This window comes from Photinus pyralis, unplaced genomic scaffold (genome assembly GCF_008802855.1).
Source record: "Photinus pyralis isolate 1611_PpyrPB1 unplaced genomic scaffold, Ppyr1.3 Ppyr1.4_LG1, whole genome shotgun sequence".
NCBI classification, from domain to species: domain Eukaryota; kingdom Metazoa; phylum Arthropoda; class Insecta; order Coleoptera; family Lampyridae; genus Photinus; species Photinus pyralis.
The window spans coordinates 6,445,699-6,460,895 of record NW_022170249.1 but is presented as its reverse complement, the minus strand read 5'-3'; the positions used below and the strand labels follow the sequence as shown (position 1 = coordinate 6,460,895).

The 15,197-nt window shown below is 41.2% G+C and overlaps 1 long non-coding RNA gene across 1 annotated transcript; it reads right to left on the bottom strand.

Annotated features, from left to right (window-relative positions):
- Nucleotides 1-4,176: 4,176 nt before the first annotated feature.
- On the bottom strand, nucleotides 4,177-5,159 carry LOC116159249. The gene is made up of 2 exons (XR_004142926.1): nucleotides 4,882-5,159; nucleotides 4,177-4,693 (listed from the first exon to the last, which is right to left on the bottom strand). It is a non-coding gene; the product is annotated as an uncharacterized LOC116159249 (long non-coding RNA).
- Between the last annotated feature and the right edge of the window lie 10,038 nt (nucleotides 5,160-15,197).

Genomic DNA, 15,197 nt, shown 5'->3' with positions numbered 1-15,197 from the left:
TTCGACAGTGCTTTTATCGACCGCAGTTGTTAATGTTAAAGACATACGGGGTAATTATCAACCAGTTCGCTTATTAATTGATTCTGGAAGTATGATCAATTTTATTTCTGATAATTGTGTTAATCGGTTAGGTTTAAAACCCAAGCGTTCATCGTTAACAATTCATGGATTGAATAATATGTCCACTCAGTGCAGTAAAGGAAGTGTCCTATGCCACATGCAACCTGCACATTGCCAAAATCCAAAATTTGATTTTGAAGCTTTGATCGTGCCCCAAATTTGTTCGAAGCAACCTCAAATGGAAATTGATGTTTCAAATTGCAAACATATCACCAATTTACGCCTCGCAGATCCCAAATTCAACATACCTTCGTCTATCGACATTTTAATTGGTGCTGAACTCACACCGTACATATTTAACAAAGATCGCATATTTGGTACAGCCGATCAGCCAGTAGCTATTGACAGTATATTTGGTTGGATACTACAGGGCACCGCTTCGGTCCTTCGCAATTCCAGCGACAATGCAAATCCGTTTTCATTTCACGTCTTCGCACAATTTTCATTGAACAGAACTCTACAAAAATTTTGGGAAGTTGAGCAGGTTCCGAAGAGTACCGTAATTCTGACTCCAGAGGAACAACTGTGTGAAACGATTTTTTCTAACACAGTGAAACGAGAACCCAGCGGCAGATTCATTGTGTCTTTACCATTTAAAGCTTCTCAGCCAGTTCTAGGCGACTCTTACAGTCAAGCAAAACGCAGATTTCTTTCCTTGGAAAACAAGCTAGCTAAAAACCCATCTTTACGGATTGCATATTCTGAATTTATGAACGATTATCTCGAGAGTGGTCACATGTCAGTAGTTCGTGATTTGAAAATTAATAATGGGTTCTATTTGCCACATCATTGTGTGTATCGCCCCGACAGTTTATCTACTAAATTGCGTGTCGTATTCGATGCTTCCGCAAAAGGATCGTTAGGATTATCTTTAAATGATACGCTACTTATTGGTCCTAAACTACAAAAGGACATATTTGCAATATTATTAAATTTTCGATGTTTTCCAATTGCAATTATTTGCGATATGAAACAAATGTTTCGACAAATTAATTTGGAACCCAAGCATAGAGATTTTCAACGCATTTTGTGGCGTTTTTCCCCAAACGAACCCATTAATAAATATCGTCTTAACACAGTAACTTATGGGCTCGCTTCTTCGCTTTTATTTATGTCGATGACGTTGTTTACGGTGCAACCAGCATAGAATCTGCGTTAAAATTACAGAAAGAGTTAATTGAACTTATGGATCTAGGCGGGTTTCAATTGAGAAAATGGGCAAGCAACCACTCAGAATTAATTAAATCGCAACATCAACATCTCATCGATTTTAGCAAAGAAGAACCATCTTCCGTTAAAGATCTAGGGTTACATTGGAATCCGATAGATGATCATTTCTTTTATTCTTACACATCCCATGATCCGTTGGTCACTAAGAGATATATTTTATCTGAAATTTCCAGAATTTATGACCCTTTAGGTTTCCTATCACCGTGTGTAATGTTCGCAAAAATTATTATGCAACAGTTATGGATCTCAAAGGTCGGGTGGGATGATCCTCCCTCAGATTCTATCGTACAAAAGTGGCATCAATTCAGATCTGAGTTATCATATCTTTCCAAAAAAAAGCATTCCTAGGTTGTTTTATGTCAGGACGCACTTTATACGGAGTTGCATGGTTTTGCCGACGCGTCGCAAATGGGATATTGCGCAGTTGTTTTCCTTCTTTCTGGAAAATCTCGTGTCGCCCCATTAAAAACTTTATCTATACCGCGTTTGGAACTGTGCTACTGTAATGCTGGTAGATTTGATTGCCAATATTCAGTCAATGCTTCCTAAATCCTAATGTAGTTATTAATGAGCTACACGCTTGGTCGGATAGTCAAACCACCCTCGCTTGGATTAATTCGTTACCTTACACAAAAAAGGTTTTTGTTGCACATCGAATTTCGCATATTCAGGAAACATTGCCAGAAGCTCGATGGCATTACGTTCCAACAAAAGATAACCCCGCCGACGTGGGGTCTCGAGGTATAACCCCATCCCAGCTACTCGCACATTGGTTGTGGTGGGCAGGTCCTTCTTGGCTCTCACAATCAAGGGAGACTTGGCCTTTGCAACCAAATCATTTGGAAGCAACCGCAGAGGAGGAAACGAAATATGTGGTCCTAAATGCAGTTGTGGAGCAACATTGCATCACTTTACTTCTCCAAAATTTCTCATCACTTCAAAAGATTCAAAGAATTATAGCTTTAACTTATCGTTTCATACATTGTCTGAGGAACAAAAACTTTCAACCACCAAGAACAATCAATATTAGTGAAATAGAACACGCTTTGACGGTTATTATAAAACATGCTCAGCTCGAGACATTTTCTGACATTTTTCGAGCAATTCAGCAAAACACTCCGGTTCCTAAACCGTTTCGCAAACTTGCTGTTTTTGTTGATGAGGTTGGTTGCCTTAGGGTGGGTGGAAGATTACATTATTCAAATCTCGCATTTGACGCAAAACATCCGCTTTTACTGCCAAGTAATCATAGGATAACGCAATTAATTGTAGAACATACGCATCAAAAATATTTACACCCAGGATATAAAACCCTTCACTTTTTATTATTACAAAGATTTTGGATTCTGTCACCACGACGTGCCATAACTAATTGCATATCTAAGTGTATAAGATGTTTTAGAGTCTGTCCAAGAGTTAATGTGCCGTTTATGTCCTATAGAGTATCGCAGTTGAAACCTTTTTCTGTAGTCAGTTTAGATTATGCGGGACCCGTTATGATAACTTTAGGAAAAACTCGAAAACCAAAAATTCTAAAGGCATACATATACATTTTTGTCTGTTGTGCGGTAAAAGCTATTCATATAGAGCTTGCATCAGACCTCTCTTCAGATTCATTTATCGCCGCTTTTCGCCGATTTACAGCCCGCAGAGGCAGATGTTCCGAAATATTTAGTGACCAAGGTACTAATTTTATTGGTGCAAATCGTCAATTTATCGAACTTGCTCAACAAGCTGCAACTAAACTTAATTTAAATTGGAACTTTAATCCACCTGGAGCGCCACATTTTAACGGTCTAAGCGAGGCTGGGGTGAAAGCTGTTAAGACTCATCTTAAGAGAGTAATCGGAACTCAAATATTAACATATGAGGAACTATATACTTTTTTAACGCAAGTAGAAGCTCTTTTAAACTCTCGTCCTTTATGCGCCATTTCACAAGATCCTAATGATCTGCAGGCACTCACGCCATCTCATTTTCTAAATTTGGAGCCATTAAATTCGGTTATACCGGATCCAGATCTTTCACATATAAAATTAAATAGATTAAATCGATGGCAGCTATTGCAGAGAATGCATCATGATTTTTGGAAACGGTGGCATTTAGAATATTTACATACGCTTCAACAGCGAAGCAAATGGTACAATAAAACCACTAATATCCGAGAGAATGCACTTGTTCTAATTAAAGATGAACAAAAGACTCCATTATTTTGGCCTCTAGGACGGATAATTGAGGTGCATCCAGGTACAGATGGAGTGGTCCGCGTTGCCACTGTAAAAACATCTCACGGTATTTATAAACGGCCAGTGGTAAAATTGTGCCCACTGCCGATTCAATAATAATTTTTTTTCTTTTCTTTTTTTGTTCTTTCTTATATATACCTAGTTAGTTAAGTTGCTTGAGTGAATAATACAAGTTTTTATTTTATTTTGTGTAACAGAAAAAACTATTGTTTTTTGATGGGTGGTAATGTTAAGTCCGGAATCATATCACCTATTTTGAATTCAAATTTAATTTATGAATCCCGCATATCCTATCCCAATCCTGCACGAGGAGAGGGAGTGCCGGAAAGAGGGCAGTGCAGCGCGCGCGCTAGAGCAACAAAGTTGGTGCCAATAAATACTGGTTCTTTTGGGGAATTGGGGTAAGTGCAGGTCCTTTTACTACGCAAACATTGGGTCTTCTTTTCTAGTTGCCTCCTTGTGTTTGGTTTTCCATGTTTTTGAGTCCAAATATGACCCCAATGGTGCTGATGATGATAAGTATAGTTATGGTGCTTGTTGCGACCGATTTAGTCGTAACCGTACGCCAGATGGTGTTGTGTATGTCGTTTGTAAGGAATCCAACTATGATACTTTTTATAATCATTTTAGGAAGCAATGATGAAAACTATTTTCCTGAAGTTCCGTGAGATGTCGCCACCTACCTTTCCGATCATATCAAATACCACTTCCCGTTAATCCCTTCCCGATTACCATTTCCAAATATTCCCCCAAACGTAACCGGCCGTTGAATATAAAAGCGAGTGTCCCGTCTGTGAGAGAACTAATTGAGATCACCTTCCTATAGCTCAAAACCTTCTACCAGAACCACCCTCCAGATCTCCTGCTCTCCCTGAAGCTTAGGCCGGTGCTTTGTACCAAAGGCCTAAATTTCGAACCCTGTTATCTCTTACCTGATCCAGAAGCTTAGGCCGGTGCTTTGCACCTACGGTCTAACTCCCGATAACTACTTCCCGAAGCTCACGGCTGGTACTGTGTACCTGGTCAACTTTCACACCTGTTATTCTAAACCTTCCCCGAACTCTTGGTAACTTAGGGCGGTACTTTGTACCTAAGTCCTGAAAACCATCCTGTTTAATAATAATCCACATCCAGATACTTTTGTTGAGTTAATTAAAGAACCCCTTTTCATTTTATTACGTCCAGTCAATTTTGTTTAGAACCCGTTTCATTTTTTTTTTGGAATTCTGTCTAGGTAGAATTCCCCATAGTATTACATTAAATAATAATCAACAAGGTCACTCACCTATTGTTTAAACAATCACTTAATTACTCTGAATTTATTTGTGTTAATTATACTTCCGATTGTTAAAGGAATATAACAAACCTATTAGGAAACACACCGTGTCCAGCATCCACTGGAAGTGTCGCACTGACCGTTCCACTTCAGTCCGAGCCAGTGACGTGCGGAGGCAGTCCACAGAGGCGTGCTTTTGTGTACATTATTTTAATTTTATTTTGTTTTATTATTGGAAACAATATATGTATTAAGTGATCTCCGCTTTCAACTGGTTTTACTACCGAACCCTGCTGCGAATTGAGCTACCCGAACCAGCACTTGTGAACTCTCAATTTTCCCACCCCGATTCCAGTAGCCGTGGAAAATTGGGAGCGTTATACGTTTTGTAATTCTGCTTCTTCTTTGATGATGGACCCAAAGTGGTCTTCTGCCTTTAGGACTGGTTCCTCTTCAATGAATTTTTGGTCGGGCATCCTGGTATCTTGGTTGATACGTGTGTTTAAATGTTTGATGTACGTACCAAGTACTGGTGTGTCGAAGTCCCGTTTGGGATTTAATATGTTTCGTCTTGTTTAAACTAAACAGTCTTGAGATACCTTGAGAATTCCAGTTGCATTTAATACTACGTCCTGTCGTTTGTTATTACATGTTACGGCTACCCTCGTTGGTTGTGCGGTGACGAACATCCATGTGTTAGTCATATAAAGTTGTTTCCACACAATACCCTGGAAGTGGTGTTGTTGGCTGCTGCATTGATTCTTCTCTGTCCTATTATACATCTCGTTGATGATACAGTTTGGATTTTCTTCGATCTTTTTTACTACTGTTGGTGCACAAACGAACTTGTGTTTAGCGATTTTGATACTTTCTTTGAGTTCTTCATTTGTCATCTCGAAATATTGCTGGTTGTTGTAATCCACTGCTAGCACCCCGTTGATGGATTCCAATGTCCAGAACGTCGTGTTTTCAATTTTGATCGGAATAGATGTAATTTTCATAATCACATATTCTGTGATCTCTGCCACCAGAAAAAAGCCCTGGACGTGGATGTGAGTGTCTGTTTGTTTTACTGCTACCCTTAGCACTGGATGCGCTAATACCCTTACGTTGCTTGGCATTTTCTTCTCTGCTTCGGATAGGATTATCTTGATTCTGATGTCTGATATGAGTTCGTGAAGACTTCCTCTTCCGTTGTTGATATTGATTACCTTTTTGTAGTGATGCTGGACTTCGTTTGCTAAGGTTACCGTGATGGTGTATATACTTAGCACTTGTAAATTTAGTCTGTTCTCGTCGACTGTTCTGTACCATTTGCTCATTTGATTTATCATTTGAATTCCTTCATTTAGCTTTCGGTGGAATCTTTGTAACTGCTTCTCAATCTTTGTCTCGGTTTCGTTCAAGGCTGATAGTGCTGATAACATAATCTTCGTCTGTCTGTCCGCATTTCTGATAATTTCTTGCTGATTTTTGTTCAGTGAGGCGATGTCCTTATATACTTCATCGTTGACTCCGAATACTGCTGTAAGTATGTCCCCCAATATTCCTCGCTTCCTTCGTTCAACCATCGTGCTGCCTATTTCTTCCTTTAACCATTGTATTTCATTTTCGTGATCCTCGAGAAGTTGCACTAATTCGGTACAGTGTGAATTTCCTGCTATTTCTGCTGTCTTGTTGCATAGCTCCTTGAACTGTGTAATTGATTGCAGCGTTGCGTGGATGTCTTCATTTATCCGTGTTTTCTTGTATTGAATATCGATCCGGAAAATTCCTCGTTCAATCCTTCCATCTCCCATGTGTTCTATGTAAAACCCTGGGTTTGGATGCGTGATGTTGTACTCTGCCACTGTAGTGCCTATCATCATCATTAGTATGGTGACAACAATTGCTTTTATGCTGAAACTCTTCATCTCTTGGTTGTTTCCTGCGGCTGATTTTTTCTGTGCATCTTCTGAGTGTAGGGGGACTAGTTGATGTATTGCTTTTTTGGACGTTTTCCCGTCTGCCTTTTGGGTTGTTACTACTCGCACTATATTATCTTCTGCTGGATGAGTCGCTATCACCTTTGCTAGCGGCCATTTTCCTGGGCTGAGGTTGTCATCTTTGACGAGTACTATGTCGTTGATTTTTATGTTGTCGTTCTTGGTTTTCCATTTGTAGCGTTGTTGTAAGTTGTGCAAGTACTCTGATGACCATGCTTTCCAGATTTCCTTTTTCATTTTCTGTACCATTTTCCACCTGTTACTGAGGCCTATTTTTAAATTCTCTCCTGTTTCTTCCAATGGTTCCAGTATTGGTCTCCCGATTAGGAAATGTCCTGGTGTCAATAATGTATCTTCGTCCATTACTTCTCGGATGGGCACTAATGGTCTCGAGTTGAGACACGCTTCTATTTGTTGTACTAGCGTTGTTAGTTCTTCATATGTTAACGTTGTTTCGCCAATTATTCGTCGCATGTGATGTTTTAATGATTTTACACCACTTTCCCAGATACCGCCCATGTGAGGACTTGCGGGAGGGATGAAGTGCCATTGGGTTTCTGCTGTAGTTGATGCGTCTTGGATCTCCTTGCTTTGTAATATCTTGTGGACATCTTGCTCTATCATTTTGCTGGCTCCTACGAAGTTTGTTCCATTGTCGCTGTATATGTGCTGACACCGGCCTCGTCGTGCTTGAAACCGTTTTAGGGCTGCCAAGAGTGATTCTGTTGTCATGTCGCTGACCACCTCCAAATGGATTGCCCGTGTTGCTAAACATACGAACACGGCTATGTACCCTTTGTACGATTTATGGCCTCGACCTTTCCATGCCCTGACCTGTATAGGGCCTGCGTAGTCTATTCCACAATGCTGGAATGGCGCGGATGGTGTAACACGTGCTGCCGGAAGATCCCCCATCAATTGAGTCGCTGTTTGTTTCTTGTAACGAATGCATCTTGCGTACTTCCTTATTGTTCCTTGAGCGGTTCTTCTCCCGTTGATGATCCAGTATCTTCTCAAGTATGCTAAGGTGATCTGTAGTCCTCCATGCAGTGTTTTCTGGTGTGCATCTATTATTAATAGATGCGCCAGATGTGACTTTGCTCCAATAATGCACGGGTGCTTCTCATTGTATGTTAGCAATGAGTTGGATAATCTTCCTCCTACTCGCAGTACTCCGTCCTGGTCTATGAATGGATTTAGGGATGTGATCTTGCTGCCTGTTGGTATTTTCTTGCCTTTCGTTAAGGCTTGTATTTCGATCAGGTGAGTTTCTTGTTGTGATCTTCTTATCTGCTGGATTAATCCTTTTTTCAATTCTTCTACTGTTAAGTGTTCTGTTGATTTCTGGTTCTTTCTGCAGTATGATATAAACCGGTTGCAGTATGCTGTGACTCTGATTAACTTTGTTAGCGACGAGAATCTTTCTTGCATCCACTGACCGTCTTCTTCTGTTTTTGTAATTACCATGCATTTTCTTGTTTCTAAGTTTGTTGTCGGTGTGGCCTTTTCACTTGATTTCCAGTCCTCGTTTGCTAACCATTTTGGTCCATTCCACCATAGTTCGTTTGTTTTTAGTTTGAACCCTGTTGTCCCTCTTGATATTAGATCAGCGGGATTGTCATTTGTGCAGACGTGATTCCATTGCTCCTTCGACGTTAAATTGTTTATCTCCATTACTCGGTTGTATACGAATGTCTTCCATCTGCTTGGCTCTCCTTTTATCCATGCCAGAGTAATCATTGAATCTGTCCATGCGAAGATGGTGATGTCTTTTTCCTGGAGTGCTGTTGTTGCTCTCTTGATCAGCCTGGCTAGTAGAACGGCTGCACATAATTCCAACTTCGGTATTTTTGGCTTCGTGCGTGCAGGGGCTACCTTGGATTTTGCCATTAGCAGTGACACTTTCCCTTGGCTGGTTTTTGTGTAAACTACCGCCCCGTACGCCTTCTCTGATGCATCACAGAACCCATGTATCTCCAATGTTTCGTTCTTGTTATGTATCCATCTTGGGATCTGAATTTCCTCGACTGAGCCAATGTCGGAGGTGAACTTCAACCATTCCATCCTTAAACTTTCCGGTATGTTTTCGTCCCATGAAGCGTTTGTTAACCATAATCGTTGGATGAGCAGCTTTGCCATTATGGTTACGGGTGCCAACCATCCTAATGGATCGAATATTTTTGCTACTGCTGATAATATACCACGCTTGGTCGTTGCGGGATTGCCTTCTTCTATCTTAAATGTGAACACGTCTTGATGTGGTATCCACAGTATCCCTAATGACTTCTTCATTTCTTCGTCCTTGAATTGTGATACGGATGGATCTCTTAATTCGTCAGGGATTGATTGTAGCATTTGTAGTTTGTTCGTTGACCATTTGTGTAGCTTGAATCCTCCTTTGTCTAGCATGGCTGTTAGCTCTTGTTGTAGTTGGTTGGCTTCCTCGAGGGTTTGGGCCCCTGTTAGCACATCGTCCACATAGAAGTCGGTTAACGCAACCCTTGATGCGTTAGGGTATTCTTTTTCTTCGTCCTTCGCGAGTTGTTGTAGGGTGCGTGTTGCCAAATAAGGTGCTGCAGTTGTCCCATATGTAACTGTGGTTAGCTGGTATTCTTGTATGGGTTGATGCTGATTGAATCTCCAGAGTATGGTCTGCAGTGGTTGATCGTCCTCATGTATGTTTATTTGACGATACATTTTTTGTATGTCTGCTGTGAACGCTACCGGGTGTTTTCTCCATCTCACCAGGATGTCTGCCAATTCTTCTTGCAGTCTTGGTCCCACGTGCATGGTTTGATTGAGGCTCTTTCGTGACCGTGTGGTTGCGGACGCGTCAAACACGACTCTTAACTTTGTTGTGGCACTTGCTTCCTTGATGACTGGTTGATGTGGAATGTAGTATCTTCCTTCTCCCTTGGGGGGTACTAGTTTCATGTGGCCCAGGTCTATGTACTCCTGAAGGAACGCTTTGTACTGCTCGCGTACTCGATGCTCCTTTTCTAGCTTCTTTTCCAATTGGTGCAGTCGAGCTACTGCTAGCGAACGGGAACTGTTAACCATGGTAGGCGCTTCTTTAAATGGTATCCTCACTGTATACCTTCCATCTCGCCCTCTTGTGGTGGTGGCCATATAATGGTTCTCACATTGTATGTCTTCTTCTTTGGAGCGGCTTGGCACCTCGACTTCCTCCATTTCCCAGTATTTTGACAGGTTTCTTTCTTCTTCCATTGTTGAAACCATCCCGACGACTGGTGTGCCTTTTTTCTCAGTAGCACATCTATTGGACCTGTGATGTTGAGGGTTGGGTCTGCTAGGATCTTGGTCTGCCATGGTTCCAAATCGAATTCCATTGACTTCATTGGTAACATCCCAGTTATTTTCGGTAACACGATGAGGTCTGTTGTCAGTGTGTATTTGCTAGACTGACGAGGGTGGAGATGTACCGTCCCTTTTGCTCTTGCGTTGGTCGGACTTCCTTCTCCCAATCCAGATACCATTGCCCTTGTTTTCTGCCTGGGTACCATCAGTTGCTGAGCTGCTTGCTCGGTGATGAATGACGCTTGGGATCCTGGGTCTACCAGTGCTCGTAGTAGATGGCGTTGTCCCAGGATGTCTTGGGCCTGTACTATTGCTGTTGCCAAGAGGACTTGTTGATCTTCTTTCTTGATTTCCATTTCTTTGGCTGCTGTAGATGCGTGGGACATTGCTTGGCTTCCTCTTGTGGCTGGAGCTGTCCTTGAGGTTTGGTGTAGTAGCGAGTGGTGAGGGTACCTGCATGTAGAACAGTTTTTAAGCGAGTAACATTTCGTATTGCAGCTATGGCGTATGCACTTGAAGCATAACTGTTGCTCTTTTACAATTTTGATTCTTTCGGCAACGGATAGTTTGCCGAATTTTGGGCACATTTCGATTTGGTGTTGTTCCTTACAGTATGTGCAGTTTGGTTGCTTATTTCCGACCCAGTTAGGCTTGTATGATGATGGTGGTTGATCTCCTCTCTTCATTGCTAACGCCTCCAGAGATTGGAATCTTGACTTCATGAACTCCATCACTTCCTCTAGTGCCGGCATCTCGGTTGGATTTTTGAGAGACTGCTCGAATATCCTGTTAGTTTCTGTGTCCCATTTTCTGGAAATAAGTTTTGTTATTATTGGACCCCATGAGGTTGTATCATGTCCGATGTTGTTGATCCCTTCCCGACACTCGTGTATTGTATCGTGAAGCATCCTCACTTGATGTGCATCTTCTTTATGGCTCACCGGGAAGTCGAGTATTTTGTCCAGTAATTTTGATGTAATTAGTCTCGTGTTGTGGTACCGCTTGGTTATTATGTCCCATGCTGTTTCGTAATTCCTCTCGCTGATGTGTAGATGTTGAATCAACCTGGCAGCTTCTCCATCCACATGACTTTTTAAATAGTGCATTTTTTCTGTGCTGGATAACGCGTCGTTGGAGTGAATTAATTTCTGAAACAGGTCATGAAATGCTGTCCAATTCTCATACCCAGTCCTGAAGATGGGGATCTTGATTATCGGCAGTTTTATCTTACTGCTCGAATTCTGCATTTCCATATTGGCGATTTGCTCCTGGAAAGCATCGTATCGCCTTTGTGCTTCTACGTATCTCTCGATGGCAAAGTATTCATGAACGAACTCTATTTCGTTGGCCCTTATTTCTATTTCATCCTCGCCTATTCTGTCCCAACATTTTTCGGCCCTATCACATAGCACCTTTATTCGGCTGCATTTCCGTTTTTGCTTTTTGAGTTCGTCCTCCACCTGAAATAATAATTGTTCGATCTGAGTGATACGAACCTCCTGTTTCCTAATCCGCATCTCCTGTGCGGTGTCGCGTTTTTCGTGTTCTCCCTCTGTTTTTATCGACCTTTCTATCTTGTCCAGGTAGTCGCTGGCCTTGAGGTGAACGTCTTCCAACTGCCCTATGAAGTTGGTCTTGTGGTACTCGTGCTGTGGTTCTTTTAATTCCACTATCTTCTGGTGGTTTATCTTCACAGCCGAAATGTATCCTTGTAACTGACGGCGCCGGTCTGCTATGTAATTCGCTGTCTTTCTATCCGCTGGATCTTTTTTCAGGTTGGCCAACAGTTTTCCCATCTGTTGGCCCAGCTCCTGCTGTTGGGTGGCGAGGGTGTTCATTGGCTCCATTTTCCTCGTTCCCTAAAATTTTTTGCTTATTATCTGATTCCTCACCTTGGTAATCAGCTAGCAGTTTCTTTGTTGCCGCCGGGAATTTATTTTCCTTCGGGCGTTGCAGATCCGTGCGTCCTTTTGCTCCTGCGGCGTGTTTCCGTCTTCTTGAAACGGTGTTTTTTCGTGCAGCGTTGGTGTGGCTTCTTGCGGCCTTTATTTGTTTTAAATCTTCTTACCCGACTATTCGATGGTGGTTATGTTGTTGCTGTGAGGAGCGTAAATCCTTACAGCTTTCGGGTTGCTTCTTCTGCTGCTACGTTCTCTCTGCCGCTGGTCGTGTTGCCCTGGAGCTTCTGTATCTGTGTGTGTTTTTCTTATTGTTGGGCGGAAGCTGTAGGGCTTGCTCCTTCCTGCCACAAGAATCAGTTTCCAATTGCCGATGTTGGTATTCTTCTGCATTGGCTGCGCGCGAATTGGGCCCTCTTCGTTGTTGGATCGACTTCCTTGCCGCTGGTGTTGGCTCGAAGGACCATGAACAATCTTCTGGATAATATAAGACTGCTTGACGGGGGGTTGCTAGATGAGGCTGTACACCGTCACTTGTACAAATTGAAAGACTGGACTAGGTTACAGTTATTACATTATCATGAATTCATAAGGTAACAATTTATTAAGAGTTGTGAAACGCAAGCCAGCAATCTGGCCGCGAAATACTACAAAGGCATCAAGTTTCAAAGGAAAAAGAGGTACTATAATTGCATACGTAAAATGCAACGTATGCCAACTAATGCAATAAGAAATAAGGACACTATGTCAAACAAACACAAATACGTCATAATTAATTGTATATATAAACTGTAAATAATACTCAATAAATCACTATCGATTTGAATGTCGTTTAGTCGTTGGGGTTGCGAGGTCTCCAGTCTTTCAATTTGTACAAGTGACGGTGTACAGCCTCATCTAGCAACCCCCCGTCAAGCAGTCTTCTATTATCCAGAAGATTGTTCAATTACAAACGAAAAAATTCAAGTTTGGACTTACCTACTAGCTGTGTAATAATAACAAAACAATGAGGTTAGTAAGCATTCGGTAAGGCGCGTCATAAATTCAAACGGCATGAGTGTTCTGATTGGCTTATAGCAGGGATGGCCAAACTTTCGGTTTAGCAGGTCTACAATAGAATTTAAAATCAAGCAGCGGTCTGCCACTAGTGGTAATTCATGAAACTTTATTAAACTTAAAAATTCATGTTTTGAAAACATTCATACATTTGGTTTCTTAGTAGATGTTTGGCACTGCATATTATGAATAAGTTTTTCATATTCCACAGAATATGAACTAACTGCGACGCGTAAACAGCAACAAAGGTGTTCATCTGTTAAGCGAGATCGATGCTTGGTTTTTATCGCATTCATTGTTGAAAAAGTCGATTCACACAGGTAGGTAGATCCAAAAAACGCTGTCAAATAGAGTGCGCATTTTCGTAGACATGAATATTTTTCATCAGTCAAGAGCTTCCAGAAATCGATACTATCGAAAGCTCTCGATTTGATAAATATGGCACCCCGCAGGTTCACCATTTCCTCTTCGATCCCAAAAGGCTCGGCGTCAATCAAAAGGCCAATCTGAACTGATAAATTATCAATGCTGACATCCTCTCCAAAAGGAAACACCATAAAAGTAATTATTCCTTCGAGACTTTCAAAATCAGCGAACCTTCTTCCAAACTCCTGCTTAAGCCTATCTAGTTGCTCGGAGAAACATTCAAAGTTGCGGTGCACTCTTCTTCCATGTTCTTGAAATTCTTCAATTGGCCTTTTCTCAATTGGGATGCACACATGTCAATTTTTTCTTTAAAGGTTTTAATAGAACTTGTCATATCTATCAGAGTTTTATCTTTTCCTTGGATGCCAGTATAAAGAGGAAAGAGGTAGGGTAGGGAGTGGGGTGTGGGTCGCAAGTCACACGATCATGTCTACAGGGTACTTGCGTGCTATGTTGCCGACTGTCGCTATTGTTTGGTACATACACATACCTATTTACACAATTGATGAATTTTCTCGCGGGCTACCGAAATTATCTTGGCGGTCGACGTCTTGGCCACCCCTGGCTTATAGTCTGTTGCTATTTTTGTATTGGGTTTTGCATGTACGGCGTCACTATTTCTTATTCGCAACTTTTGTACTAACTACCAATACAGGATATGTATATACTTTTATACAGTTATGTACAAATAAAGACTATTATTATGGTCGGTGTTTCTTGTGAGAACTCAGGTCTAGCCTGGTTAACTAATCGCACGGATTAAAATCAAGTAACGATTAGTGTCTGTGTCTGTGTCTAGTGAAGTTATGTAGAGTTCTAAAGAAAAATAAAAATTAAAATAAAATAAATATTCGCACACTCACATTGGAAATCTAGGGATAGTATGTAATTCATACTTACCAACATAGCTATTAATGGCCACAATAGTCAACGCTATCAGGAAAGAAGAAAACATAACAAAAATATCATTATAATAATTATTCCTGTAATTGTACTATAGCTAAAATGTAGTTTTCAATGTCTTTTGTGTTATGTATTTCAAAAGAAGTGGTAATTTGTTCTTGTTTATTTCTATTTATAGGTATACTTTTTGTTTTTTTTTATGGTTGACTGCACTTCCCCACGCAGCGCACGCACTTTATTTATGAATGATTTTTGTTTTTTCTTTTAACTGCATATAATGTCATATAGGTACCCACCGATAAGTCGTTGACTTGGTGGGACCGTCAATTACGTTTTATTTTTTGGAAAAAATAAATGAAATGAAATGAAATTATTATTCCATATTTCATATTTCTTATTCCTTATTTTTTTCATTGTGTGATGGGCTTTAGAATTGCAATAAGACTGTCTAAATGGAATGTAAATTTCTTTCTCAGAGTTACCGAGGCACGTGGCGCAGTGGATGCGCTCACCGATGCTATTCGGGAGGTTGTGGGTTCGAATCCCGCTGCCGACTGCTCTGTCTGGGGTTTTGTCAGGGGGTTTTCCTCAGACATACGTAGCTTCGCATAATGCTAGCATTATGTTGAAATCTACGAGGCGAATGCTGGAGCAGTACTCTCCCCCTCAGCACCCTAACTCCGTTCCTTCCGTTCCCATCCCTAACTTTACCCATCCTTACAATCCCGTTCTCTGGCTG